We start from the raw sequence: 12,702 nt of genomic DNA, 5'->3' as shown, positions 1-12,702 counted from the left end.
AAGACCCTTCCCCCCGTCACTCGCAGACAGACATGAAGACCCTTCCCCCCGTCACTCGCAGACAGACATGAAGACCCTTCCCCCCGTCACTCACAGACAGACATGAAGACCCTTCCCCCGTCACTCACAGACAGACATGAAGACCCTTCCCCCCGTCACTCGCAGACAGACATGAAGACCCTTCCCCCGTCACTCGCAGACAGACATGAAGACCCTTCCCCCGTCACTCGCAGACAGACATGAAGACCCTTCCCCCGTCACTCGCAGACAGACATGAAGACCCTTCCCCCCGTCACTCACAGACAGACATGAAGACCCTTCCCCCCGTCACTCGCAGACAGACATGAAGACCCTTCCCCCCGTCACTCGCAGACAGACATGAAGACCCTTCCCCCCGTCGCTCGCAGACAGACATGAAGACCCTTCCCCCGTCACTCGCAGACAGACATGAAGACCCTTCCCCCGTCACTCGCAGACAGACATGAAGACCCTTCCCCCCGTCACTCACAGACAGACATGAAGACCCTTCCCCCGTCACTCGCAGACAGACATGAAGACCCTTCCCCCGTCACTCGCAGACAGACATGAAGACCCTTCCCCCCGTCACTCGCAGACAGACATGAAGACCCTTCCCCCCGTCACTCGCAGACAGACATGAAGACCCTTCCCCCCGTCACTCACAACAAAGACTAAAGATCCTTTCTTACTATCTGAAAAAAAGAAGCAGTTTCAACTTTTTGCATTTGAGGTTTGGTCCAACAGAATCAGTCATATGGTCATTGAAACACAGACATTATTTTACTGATGAGAACTTAACCTTTCTACCGACACCCTTTATATGTCTCAAATAGAAACATTTTAAAACAGACCATACTAAAAACGGCAGTATCAAACGAACACGATTGTAGAAAATGAATGCTCCATTTCTGTCAGGTGCGGAATTGCGGAACCACATACGGCTTAGCAACATTTTTGCCATAGACATTAATGTGCTAGCTGTCTTTTCTGTTTAATAAATGTGACTGACCACCTTATGGTGCAAAATTTGAAATTGCGGTTTTTTATTTTTTACATTGGATAAAAGTAGAGACTCGGAGCTACAAAATGGAATATCATACACTGCAGTTGAGTAACAATGGGAAAGTAATTATGCTTTGAAAGTTGATGAACTTGTTACTCCACTTTAGAGAAAATGGCTCTTGAACGTTTTGGTACACCTACTGGAGAGCTCTTCTTTGTCTACACTTATTCAGCATCATTCACACCCACTTAACTATTACCCCACCCATCTCTTTAAGGATTCAGGTGAGGCCATGTGCTAAACAGAGTGAGTAAGGTACAGTAGTAAACAAAAGATCAAGACTAAAAGTGCCCTACATCCTAATCTGACTTTGGTGCAGGTCATGTTGTTCTTCACTTTACCGTCAATGGTAAACATACTATATAAAATCAAACTTTAATTTGTCACATGCAGAGGATACAGAAGGTGTAAACAGCACAGTCAAATGGTTACTTGCATAATAGCAATATCAAAAATAGAAAGACTCCAGATTCAAATATTTAGATATTAGAAAATGCTTACCGATACACAGTTGTTTAAATTTTTGGGTCATGTGAAAGAAATTCTATAACCACCCCCCAGCCACATCTAGCTAAGTGGATGGATCACTATTGTCTAGACATGTACACATGTTCATTGGCAGTAATCACCTCCAGACAAACCTGGCTAACTTGATGGGTCATGAATAATCTGGCGAAGTAGAATCTTTTGTTTAGACATGTAGCTAGCTACTGACTAGATAAAATAATGAGCCATAATCCCAACCCATACAGTAGTACTAGCAATGCAAATTGATTGCCATAGTTCGCATGAAAAGCTGCAGTATATATTTTCTCCCCAATTTCATGGTATCCGATTGGTTGTTACAGTCTTGTCTCATCGATGCAACTCTCGTACGGACTCGGGAGTGGCGAAGGTAGAGAGCTGTGCGTCCTCCAAAACACAACCCAACCAAGCCACACTTCTTGACACAATGCCCGCTTAACCCAGAAGCCATCCACACCAACGTGTCGGAGGAAACACCGTGCACTGCGCTCGGCCCACGACAGGAGTCGCTAGTGCGTGATGGGACAAGGACATCCCTGCCGGGCCAAACCCTCCCTAATCCGGACAACGCTGGGCCAATTGTGCGCCGCCCCATGGGTCTCCCGGTCGCGGCCAGCTGCGACAGAGCCTGGACTCGAACCCAGAATCTCTAGTGGCACAGCTAGCACTGCGATGCAGTGCCTTAGACCATTGCGCCACTTGGGAGGCCTATGAAACGCTGTAGTATGAATCTGCAGGTAGCAAAAGCTAACCAACTAGAGTCCAATATTAGCTAGCTAGTTAACATTAGGCTATAAATAGCAATGCAAATGGATTTCTGAGATACTAATAAAATTACTACACAGATCATATACATAACATTAGCTAGCGAGCCAGCAAACTAACGTTCTCTAGCGAGCCAGCAAGCTAATGTTCTCTAGCTAGCTAACAGTACGAATTAACTTACAACGAAAACGGACAAAATTGGAAACGTATAATATCGGAAAATGTAGCAAGACTTGTACCTGTATACATGGATGAACGCTTCACGGCAGACTGGAAAACCTTTAAGTAAGACGTCCTGTAAGGTTAGTTTTGTTTGTAAAGCTAGTTTGGACAAAGTTGTGTCAAGTCACTCCGGTTCACACTGACTGTGTGAAAAAAGTAATCGATCACAACTTTTTCCCACTGATCTTTGTCGATAGTGCCTGCTAAATTCAGGGCAGCAATGCCGTTGAGAGTAGTAGCGACACTTTTGCAGTTCGCCATGGCTAAAGTTACAGGGCATTCGGAAAGTATTCAGACATTCCACATTTTGTTACATTGCAACCTTATTCTGAAATTGATTCAATTGTTTTCCCCCTCAAATCAACACACAATACCCCATAAGGTTGTGTGTGCAAATGTATTAAATTAAAAACTTAAATAATACATTTACATAAGTATTCAAACCCTTTACTCAGTACTTTGTTGAAGCACCTTTGGCAGCGATTACAGCCTCGAGTCTTTTGGGTATGACGCAACAAGCTTGGCACACCTGTATTTGGGGAGTTATCCAATTCTTCTCTGAAGATCCTCTCAAGCTCTGTCAGGTTGGATGGGAAGCGTCACTGCACAGCCATTTTCAGGTTTCTCCAGAGATGTTCGATCAGGTTCAAGTCCACTCAAGGACATTCAGAGACTTGTCCTGAAGCCACTCCTGCGTTGTCTTGGCTGTGTGATTAGGGTCGTTGTCCTGTTGGAAGGTGAAACTACGCCCCAGTCTGAGGTCCTGAGCGCTCTGGAGCAGGTTTTCATCAAGGATCTCTCTGTACTTTGCTCCGTTCATCTTTCCCTTGAACCTGACTAGTCCCTCTGTCCCTGCCACTGAAAAAACATCCCCAAAGCATGATGCTGCCACCACCATGCTTCACCGTAGGGATGGTATTGGCCAGGTGATGAGCTGTGCCTGGTTTCCTCCAGACGTGACACTTGACATTCAGGCCAAAGAGTTCAATCTTGGTTTCATCAGACCAGATAATCCTTTAGGTGCCTTTTGGCAAACTCCAAGTGGGCTGTCATGTGGCTTTTACTGAGGAGTGGCTTTCGTCTGGCCACTCTACCATAAAGGCCTGATAGGTGGAGTGCTGCAGAGATGGTTGTCCTTCTGGATGGTTCTCCCATTTCCACAGAGGAACGCTGGAGCCATGTCAGATTGACCATCGGGTTCTTGGTCACCTCCCTGACAAAGACCCGATTGCTTAGTTTGGCCGGGCGGCTAGCTCTAGGAAGAATCTTGGAGGTTTCAAACGTCTTCCATTTAAGATGGAGGCCACTGTGTTCCTGGTGGACCTTCAATGCTGCAGAAATAAATGTTTTGGTACCCTTCCCCAGATCTGTCTCGACACAATCATGTCTCTGAGCTCTACGGACAATTCCTTTGACCTCATGGCTTGGTTTTTGCTCTGACATGCACTGTCAACGGTGGGACCTAATATAGACAGGTGTGTGCCTTTCCAAATAATGTCCAATCAATTGAATTTACTACGTGGACTCCAATCAAGTTGAAGAAACATCAAGAATGATCAATGGAAACAGGATGCACCTGAGCTCAATGTAGAGTCTCACAGCAAAGGGTCTGAATACCTTATTTACATAAGTTTTTGTTTATTTTTTAATATATTTGCTCAAATTTATAAAAACCTATTTTCACTTTGTCATTATGGGCTAGTGTGTAGATGGATGAGGAAAAAATAAATAATCATTTTTAGAAAAAGGCTGTAACGTAACAAAATGTGGAAAAAGTGAAGGGGTCCGAATACTTTCTGAAAGCACTGTACAGTGTAACACACACACACACACACACACACACACACACACACACACACACACACACACACACACACACACACACACACACACACACACACACACACACACACACACACACACACACACACACACACACACCTCTCATCAGGTTTGACATCCACAAAGGTGCTCTGAATGTTAAGGCCACCACATATTAAGCCTACCTGCCAAACAATGTCAGTGTAATGACCTTGAGCTTAGTCAACAAAAATGTACAGTGGCTATCGACTCCACTCAGGTATACCTGAGCTGAACGGAGACCCACATGCCCTGTGAATCCCTGGCAAGGCTGCCCACATCGGAGCAAGGCTGGAAGCGTCCCAATGAAAAGTTATGTAAAACAGATCAGCTGAACACACACACACCCACACACACCACAGCCAGCCCTAACAACAAAACATCCTCCCTCTTGTTATCTGGCCAAGTCAGCCCTGTTTCCAGGGCCTCTATATCCCAGCCCAGGCTGCTAGCCCATCACAGATGGAGGCAGGTCCTGCCAACAGCTGCCAGCCCAGCCCACCCAATCCTGCAGCCACCCCATTCTCAAGACACTGATGGATTGTGGGAGAGCAGCCAGGGTGATAATGCCCTACCATGGGGGAATTACTACCTGATGGAGATGGGACACAAGTCTTAAAGGGAAAATCCACCCAAAACCACTCATTCCTTTAATTTACAGTGTTAAATAAACACACAATCTTTTTTGTGAACACATGTTTCATTTTGGCATTATATTGGTTGGTAGCAACATGAAACAATTGTGGAAATCTGTTGCAGCTCAAGTTGACTACAAAATCCACAATGCAATGCTCTCTCTATGGGCTGGCTAGCTAGCAAACGTAGCTACACACAATAATACAGAAAACAATATCAACATGTAACGTAGCTAGTTAGTGCAGTTTATTTAGGCGATTTTACAGCTATCTCACCATGTTCGACCTGTAGATTGATGTGCCTCACAGAGTGGAGTATAACAATCGCAATGGCAGATACACTTATGATGGGAAAAGTTACCCATGCACGTCAATGGGCCACACGGTGCATTCTGGGCCATTCTGGGACAAGGAGTGATCGGGAGTCTATTGGGCGCCAGCAATTTTTTTTAAACAAAAAACATTTGCTTTAATTTCGTCAACAGAAAGTACATTACTACATGTCTTTTCAGAGATGTGAGATGATGAACTTGCTATCTGTTGTATCGTATAGCTTTGAAATCGTGACATTACGTACCTGAGGAAAATATGCATGTTTCTCAACATATACAGCGACTTTGAGAAGGGATTGCGTGACGATTAGCTTAGCAACCGTGGGACGCAGCATGACAACGTGGACGTGATTGGTCAACAGTATGCTGTGTAGGGCGTTATACGTTCCCTAATTCATTGGATTCCCATCTCCTTTCTATAATATCTGGCAACTGCACCATGCAACTACAGGCAGACAAATAGGAAAAATGTGCTAGACCCTCCGCTAAAATAGGGAGGAATATTGCAAAAATATTATCAATGGCTCATCCGAGAGAAGACATCCTCCCAAGTTGACATCAGCCAGTATTGAAATCTGACATGTGTGATAGATGTTTTGGCGATTTAAAAGTCGTATTCCTAATAACTTCCACTGTAGCGACTTTATCACAGTGCTACGTAATACAGGATGGATTTCTGCCTGCTTGAACGCCAATTACTAACAGATACACATGAAAACAAGCAAATCACCCAGGGAATTGATAGAACATCACTCAGATGCACAAAAACAATGTAACATTCAAAATTGGTGAACCTTTCCTTTAACAGTTAAGGTCATTTCCATGTAAAAGGACCCATGAGCAACAACATGTGAAGTTCATCGGAGCATGTCAAATTGGGTGTCAAATGAAATCAAAGAGTCTATATTTGAGAAATTAAGGCATATATACATTTAACAATTTTCACAAATCCTAAAAAATGTGGAATAAGCAAATGCTTTGATTTCCGGTCAAACAGATGGAAAATGGGTCTTAGAAGGTATTATGAAATACATCAAAATACAATAATGTTGAAGACCCTTGCCAACTAATATCAACATATATATATATGTTTTGGATACATTTTTCTGCCTTCTGTAAGTTTAAGAACCTTTGCCTTGTGACTTGAAATTCCGCTACCAAAAAACCCACATATATCCCTTAAGTCTAATTTCTCTCCCTGGTGAGGGAGGATAATGAAGGTTCACAGAAGTAACAAGGTAGACCTATCAATTAATTAGTGTTTTTAACTTATATACATTTTAAAAATGTAAATACCGTTATCAAAACAATTATGAATTTAAAAAATGTTTAGGCTGTGTAAGGGCTATTTTACCAAGAAGGGTGATTGAGTGATGCATCAGATGACCTGGCCTCCACAATTCCCCGACCTCAATCAAATTGAGATGGTTTGGGATGAGTTGGACCGCAGAGTTAAGGAAAAGCAGCTAACAAGTGCTCAGCATATGTGGGAACCCCTTCAAGACTGTTGGAAAAGCATTCCAGGTGACTACCTCATGAAGCTGGTTGAGAGAATACCAACAGCATGCAAAGCTGTCATCAAGGCAAAGGATGGCTACTTTGAAGAATCTCAAATATAAATATTTTGATTTGTTCAATACTTTTTTGGGTTACTACATTATTCCATATGTGTTATTTCATAGTTTTGATGGCTTCACTATTATTCGACAATGTAGAAAATAGTAAAAAAAATAAAGAAATCCCCTGAAAAGAGTAGGTGTACAAACTTGACTGGTACTGTACATTTCACTTGTACACTATTTTATAATAAGGTAGATCTACTATCGTAAGCATGCGATAGCAAAAAAAAAAAAAAAAAAAAGCATGTTGACATGAGAAAAACTATGGTAATACTTGATCCATTCCAGTAACACGTAATCAACCTTGGTAATATTTGATGTTGTGGACATTGATCCACAAACCATTCCAGCAGTATCTATCCACCCCCCCCCCCCAAAATAATTCAGCCTACCACTGATTCCAATGGCTGTCATGTTAATTATGAGGCGAAATCCTCCCAGATCGCAGTTCCTAGGGCTTCCACTAGATGTCAACAGTCTTTAGAAAGAGTTTCAGGCTCCCATTTTGGCTGTAGTGTTTTCATGCGTGTGGATGAGAGCGTGTTCTTTGTTGTTTATCTCCGGGAAAGACAATAACGATTCTCCGTCTTAAACTGTATCTTTTATTTACGTATTAGGGTACCTTAGGTTTGATTATAAACGTTGTTTGACTTGTTTGGATAAGTTTGTTGGTAAAGTTTGGGATTCATTTTGTAGGAGGGAAACCGGTGGATTATTGAATGAAGCGTGCCAGCTAAACTGAGTTTTTGGGGATATAAAGAAGGACATTATCGAACAAAAGGACCATTCGTTACGTAGCTGGGACTTTTTGGAGTGCCAACAGAAGATGATCTTCAAAGGTAAGGCATTTATTATATCGCTATTTCTGACTTTCGTGCGCAGCTGCCTGGTTGAAATATGTTTTTCATGCTTTTGTATGCAGGGCGCTGTCCTCAGATAATCGCATGGTGTGCTTTCGCCGTAAAGCCTTTTTGAAATCTGACACAGCGGCTGGATTAACAAGAAGTTAACCTTTATTTTGATGTATGACACTTGTATTTTCATGAATGCTAAATATTTATATTTCTGTAATTTGAATTTCGCGCTCTGCAATTTCACCGGATGTTGTCGAGGTGGGTCGCTAGCAGAACGCCTGCGCCAGAAAGGTTAAGTGCCTTTTCACAGGATATTATGTTCTGTTGTTTTGGCACCTCACTAAGAAAAGACACTGACAGGGCTGCCATTCAAAAATGTACCCTTGGCCCATGCTAGGTTGGCTAGGTATTTATTTTGAACTGCTTTCATCTTAACACATACTGTATGTTTACCATGTGTGTGGGTAGGATTGTCATCGGGGTCCTCGAAAAAAGAAGGGGAAAAAAGAAAAAAAGAGGGCAGACGGGGCTCTGGGAAAACACAGCCAAACTTCTGCACACACTCAGCGTCGCCAGCGAGAAGGTCGAGCAGACACTGCCATATGCAACACATCTGGATTATTTGCTCATTTATTGTCATTAAGCTGGCTGAAGTAATTCCCCACACAATATTGCTGCATAAGGAAAGAATTAACCCTTTACACTTGTGGGAATTGGCCTATATGGATAGGGCTAAATTAAAATGTTTCTTACAGAAGAAATATGAAGCGCATATGCATAACCATGGTAGCAATTGAAAGGGAACAGTTTGGAGATCATTGAAATATTATTAGACCAAAGTTAAGGACATAACAGTTCACCTGACACGACTGAATCCAAACATTACACTGTTGATTTCATGCGCATTTTACATTTACTGTACTTTTCGCTGCATTTGTTGATAACAAAATTTGACATAAGAATATTCCTGGAAAATGTGGAGTAGGTGTAACATAGGACAACAAATTGACAAGGGTTTGAGTGAGAGGACTAACTTGTGTCTCCAAGCGGACACACACCTCTCCAGAGTGTGCACAGTTCCTAAGTCATTTCAATGCACTATTATGATTCAAAGAAGTCTTCAACTATCAGGTGATTTGTAGCTCTCATAGCTGTGCTGTTGAGGAACTAAAGCAAGCACACTTTTTGCTTCCACATTTCTGGTGTCTCAGAGCCTCAATGGGGCTCAGGTTAAGAGTGACAGACATTTGACCATTTTTTGTTTTGTTTTTCCTAATAGTTTTTTTTTGTATTTTACATCCTTTTTCTCCCCAAATTCGTGATATCCAATTGCGATCTTGTCTCATCGCTGCAACTCCCCAACGGGCTCGGGAGAGGCGTAGGTCTAGTCATACATCCTCTGAAACATGACCCGCCAAACCGTCCTTCTTAACACCGACCCGCTTAACCAAGAAGCAAGCCGCACCAATGTACCGGAGGAAACACCATTCAACTGACGACCGAAGTCAGCCATGTCATTTATAACATGTTACTGTACAGCCACTGCATTCCAATATAGGAGCTTATCAGTGTCCAAATCAGCCATCTTCAACCTGTGTACAAGTGTAAAGGGTTAAAATGTTTAATGAAAGGCGGTGTGAAAACAAGAGCCCATGTCACAGCACAGTAATGGAATGCTGATTGTGTCAATATCACAACTTGCAGCTAAGCTTGATTACTTGGTGACCACAAGAGAAGATCATTGGGCGACACAGCTATCAAGCCCCTATGAGAGGATCAATAACCTTGTCCACTGTTAAATGCTGTTAACCCATGTGGTACATATTGATTTATTCTCTTGCTGGGGTCCATGGGAAACAATTACATCACCGGTCTGTCACTACTGGGCAGAAGGTAGCCTAGCGGTTAGAGCATTAGGGTCAATAACCGTATGGTCGCTAGTTTGAAACCCTGAACCGATAAGGTACAAATCTGTTCATGTGCCCTTGAGCAAGGCACTTGTCCCAATTGCTCCATGGTCGCTGTTCACAATGGCAGTGTGAAAAAGGAGAAATATAAGCACCCACCCACGGCAAACTTCTATGAACTAAATCTGATGCTGCTGACCAGGTGGAATATTATTGAACCAATAAAACTATGTCTAGACATACTGGCCTATATGGCCATCATTAGCTTATATATGCTCAGGTTGCCTTTCCCACGGAATTGCCCTCAAATCTTCTACGTGTTATATCAACTGCAACCGGGTTTCCGTTATGAAAATGTGGCGCTGGACATTTGACCAGCAACATTTTAATTTACCGGACATTTGAGAAATTTACTGGACCCATATGCATTGGGTGGACGCCCCCTGATTAGGGCGTCCACCCACGATGCTCAGAATGACAGAAAACACATTTAGAATATGGTCATTCAGATATGGCTGTGTGGGAACACTAACCTTGCCTATAACCTAGGCCTGTATCAATTTAACTTTTTTTATTATGCTTCCAAAACTGTACCGCAAGCGACACCTATTCATTTTTTTATCTTTATTTAACTAGGCAAGTCAGTTAAGAACAAATTCCTATTTACAATGACAGCCCACTGTTCGATGGTAGGTTAACTGCCTTATTCAGGGGCAGAACAACATATTTGTACCTTGTCAGCTCGGGGATTCGATCCAGAAACCTTTTGGTTACTGGCCCAACGCTCTTACCACTAGGCTATCTGCCGTTAATGTTCAGATTGATCGTCGAGGGTTCTAAACAAAACTCCCCGGTATGGAAGATGCCTTCTTCCAATAACTCTTTAGTTTAATGAAAATGAGTGTATCTATTGTGCCGGCTAGCCAACTACAATGCAGCATGCAAATCAAATGGGGAAAAGGACAGGCTACTTTTGGGTTGCATTGACTAGCTAGCTAACTATTTCCGATGCTTGCTACAATAAACATACTTGTAACACAAACATCGAGTGCCGTTTTGTAATTTCAAATTGATAATTTTTTTGCCATCAGATTAACGCTGACTGGATGCTCGAGTTGACGTGTGTCGGTCAGAGGGAGAGATCAACACAAACACTCTTGAGAGGGTACCAATAACGACACGACACACACGCAGTGCTAACCAGCTGGCGATAAGGTTTTTTCAGTGCACAATACTCGAGGCGAAATAAGTTAATTACGGAATAGCTACAGAAAGGAATAGACGTCTCCGCACAATAATAAGACAATATAATGTGATTGAGAAAAGGGGGGGGGGGGGGCAATTAGCCAGCTAACGTTAGCCACAATGGGCATTTGCTTGCTAGCAGACGAACATTAGCTTAGTTAGCTTGCTACTCACCCGGTATGATGCTCCAAAATGTAAAATATATGTACTTCAATCAGCTTCAAAACATATTTCGCGTTATACAAGTTGATAACAAAATGGCATGCTCGGTGTTAAGTTTTATTATTGTAAGCATGTCCAAGCCAATCGCGCTCTGTACGAGTAGCTAGATCCCCCTGTGTGCACGATCAAGGCTGCATTGAGCACTGAGGCAAACACATAACTGAAGCATTCTGGGAGTAGGAGATGCTGAACATTGGACAAACTGTAGGTGAAGTGCTACACCTGGTGGCCATAAAAGGTAGACTGTATACTGAGCAGTTGTAAAATATTTGTTTTACTTTAACTAGGCAAGGAAGTTAAGAAGACATTCTTATTTACAATGTCGGCCTACACCGGCCAAACCCGGGGAAATTGTGCGCCGCTCTATGGGACTCCCAATTTACGGCCGGATTCGAACCAGGGTGTCTGTAGAGACACCTCCAGCACTGCGATGCCTTAGACCGCTGCGCCACTCGGGAGTTGTATACAGTGTCTGATACTAGTGTAGGGCAAGCCAACACGATGTACTTAATGTACACGAAAAATGAAATAATACATCCATAAACAGTCGATGTCATTATTTAAACAGTTAAAGGGAGAGTCTGCAGTTCAAACAATAACAAAGCAGAATATCTCGCCACTGATTTGGGGATGAGGTGGAGAAATGTAACAACTCTCCGAGTCATAGACAGAGAGATATGGATGCAAGGACTGATCATCCGTCAACATTACAGTTGTAACCATGTTTTGAGGCTATACAGTGTTTGTTTACAATTACATTATTTATCAAAAAAGGAGTAAAACACGCTTAGGCCTATATTTTGGAGCCTGATGGGGTATGACAGTTGAACTAAGCTCAAGTTTAGTCTAAATTGTATTCTTCAAGAATCAATGGGTATACATCATGAATTTAAAAGTACAAAAATGGGGTTGAGGTCAGGTGATTGTGGAAGCCAGGTCATCTGATGCAGCACTCCATCACTCTCCTTATTGGTCAAATAGCCCTTACACAGCCTGGAGGTGTGTTCGGTCTTTTTTTTGTTGCTGTCGCATGCTCACGGTAATAGATCTGCCTTATTATAAAATATTGTACGAGTGAAATGTACAGTACCAGTCAAGGTTGGACACACCTACTCATTCCAGGGTTTTTCTTTATTTTTACTATTTTATACATTGTAGAAAAGTAGTGAAGACATCAAAACTATGAAATAACACATATGGAATCATGTAGTAACCAAATAAGTGTTAAACAAAGCAAAATATATTTATATTTGAGATTCTTCAAAGTAGACACCCTTTGCCTTGATGACAGCATTGCACGCTCTTGGCATTCTCTCCACTGGCTTCATGAGGTATTCACCTGGAATGCATTTCCAACAGCAGAGGTAACTCTGGGTCTTCTTTTCCTTTGGCGGTTCTCATAAGAGCTAGTTTTAAGCAAGGAGGTGAGCAGTGA

At 42.6% G+C, this 12,702-nt stretch overlaps 1 protein-coding gene across 1 annotated transcript in view; it reads right to left on the bottom strand.

Moving 5' to 3' along the window:
• The window catches only part of LOC120019129 (exostosin-like 3), an 80,820-nt gene extending 69,435 nt beyond the window's left edge, over window positions 1–11,385 (bottom strand). The window contains exon 1 of the mRNA XM_038962402.1: window positions 11,220–11,385. The gene's annotated coding sequence lies outside the window, so the exon portion shown is untranslated. The remainder of the gene's footprint in view (window positions 1–11,219) is intronic.
• Between the last annotated feature and the right edge of the window lie 1,317 nt (window positions 11,386–12,702).

Source organism: Salvelinus namaycush, chromosome 24, assembly GCF_016432855.1.
Source record: "Salvelinus namaycush isolate Seneca chromosome 24, SaNama_1.0, whole genome shotgun sequence".
Lineage (NCBI taxonomy): Eukaryota > Metazoa > Chordata > Actinopteri > Salmoniformes > Salmonidae > Salvelinus > Salvelinus namaycush.
This window is presented reverse-complemented; position numbering and strand designations above follow the sequence as displayed.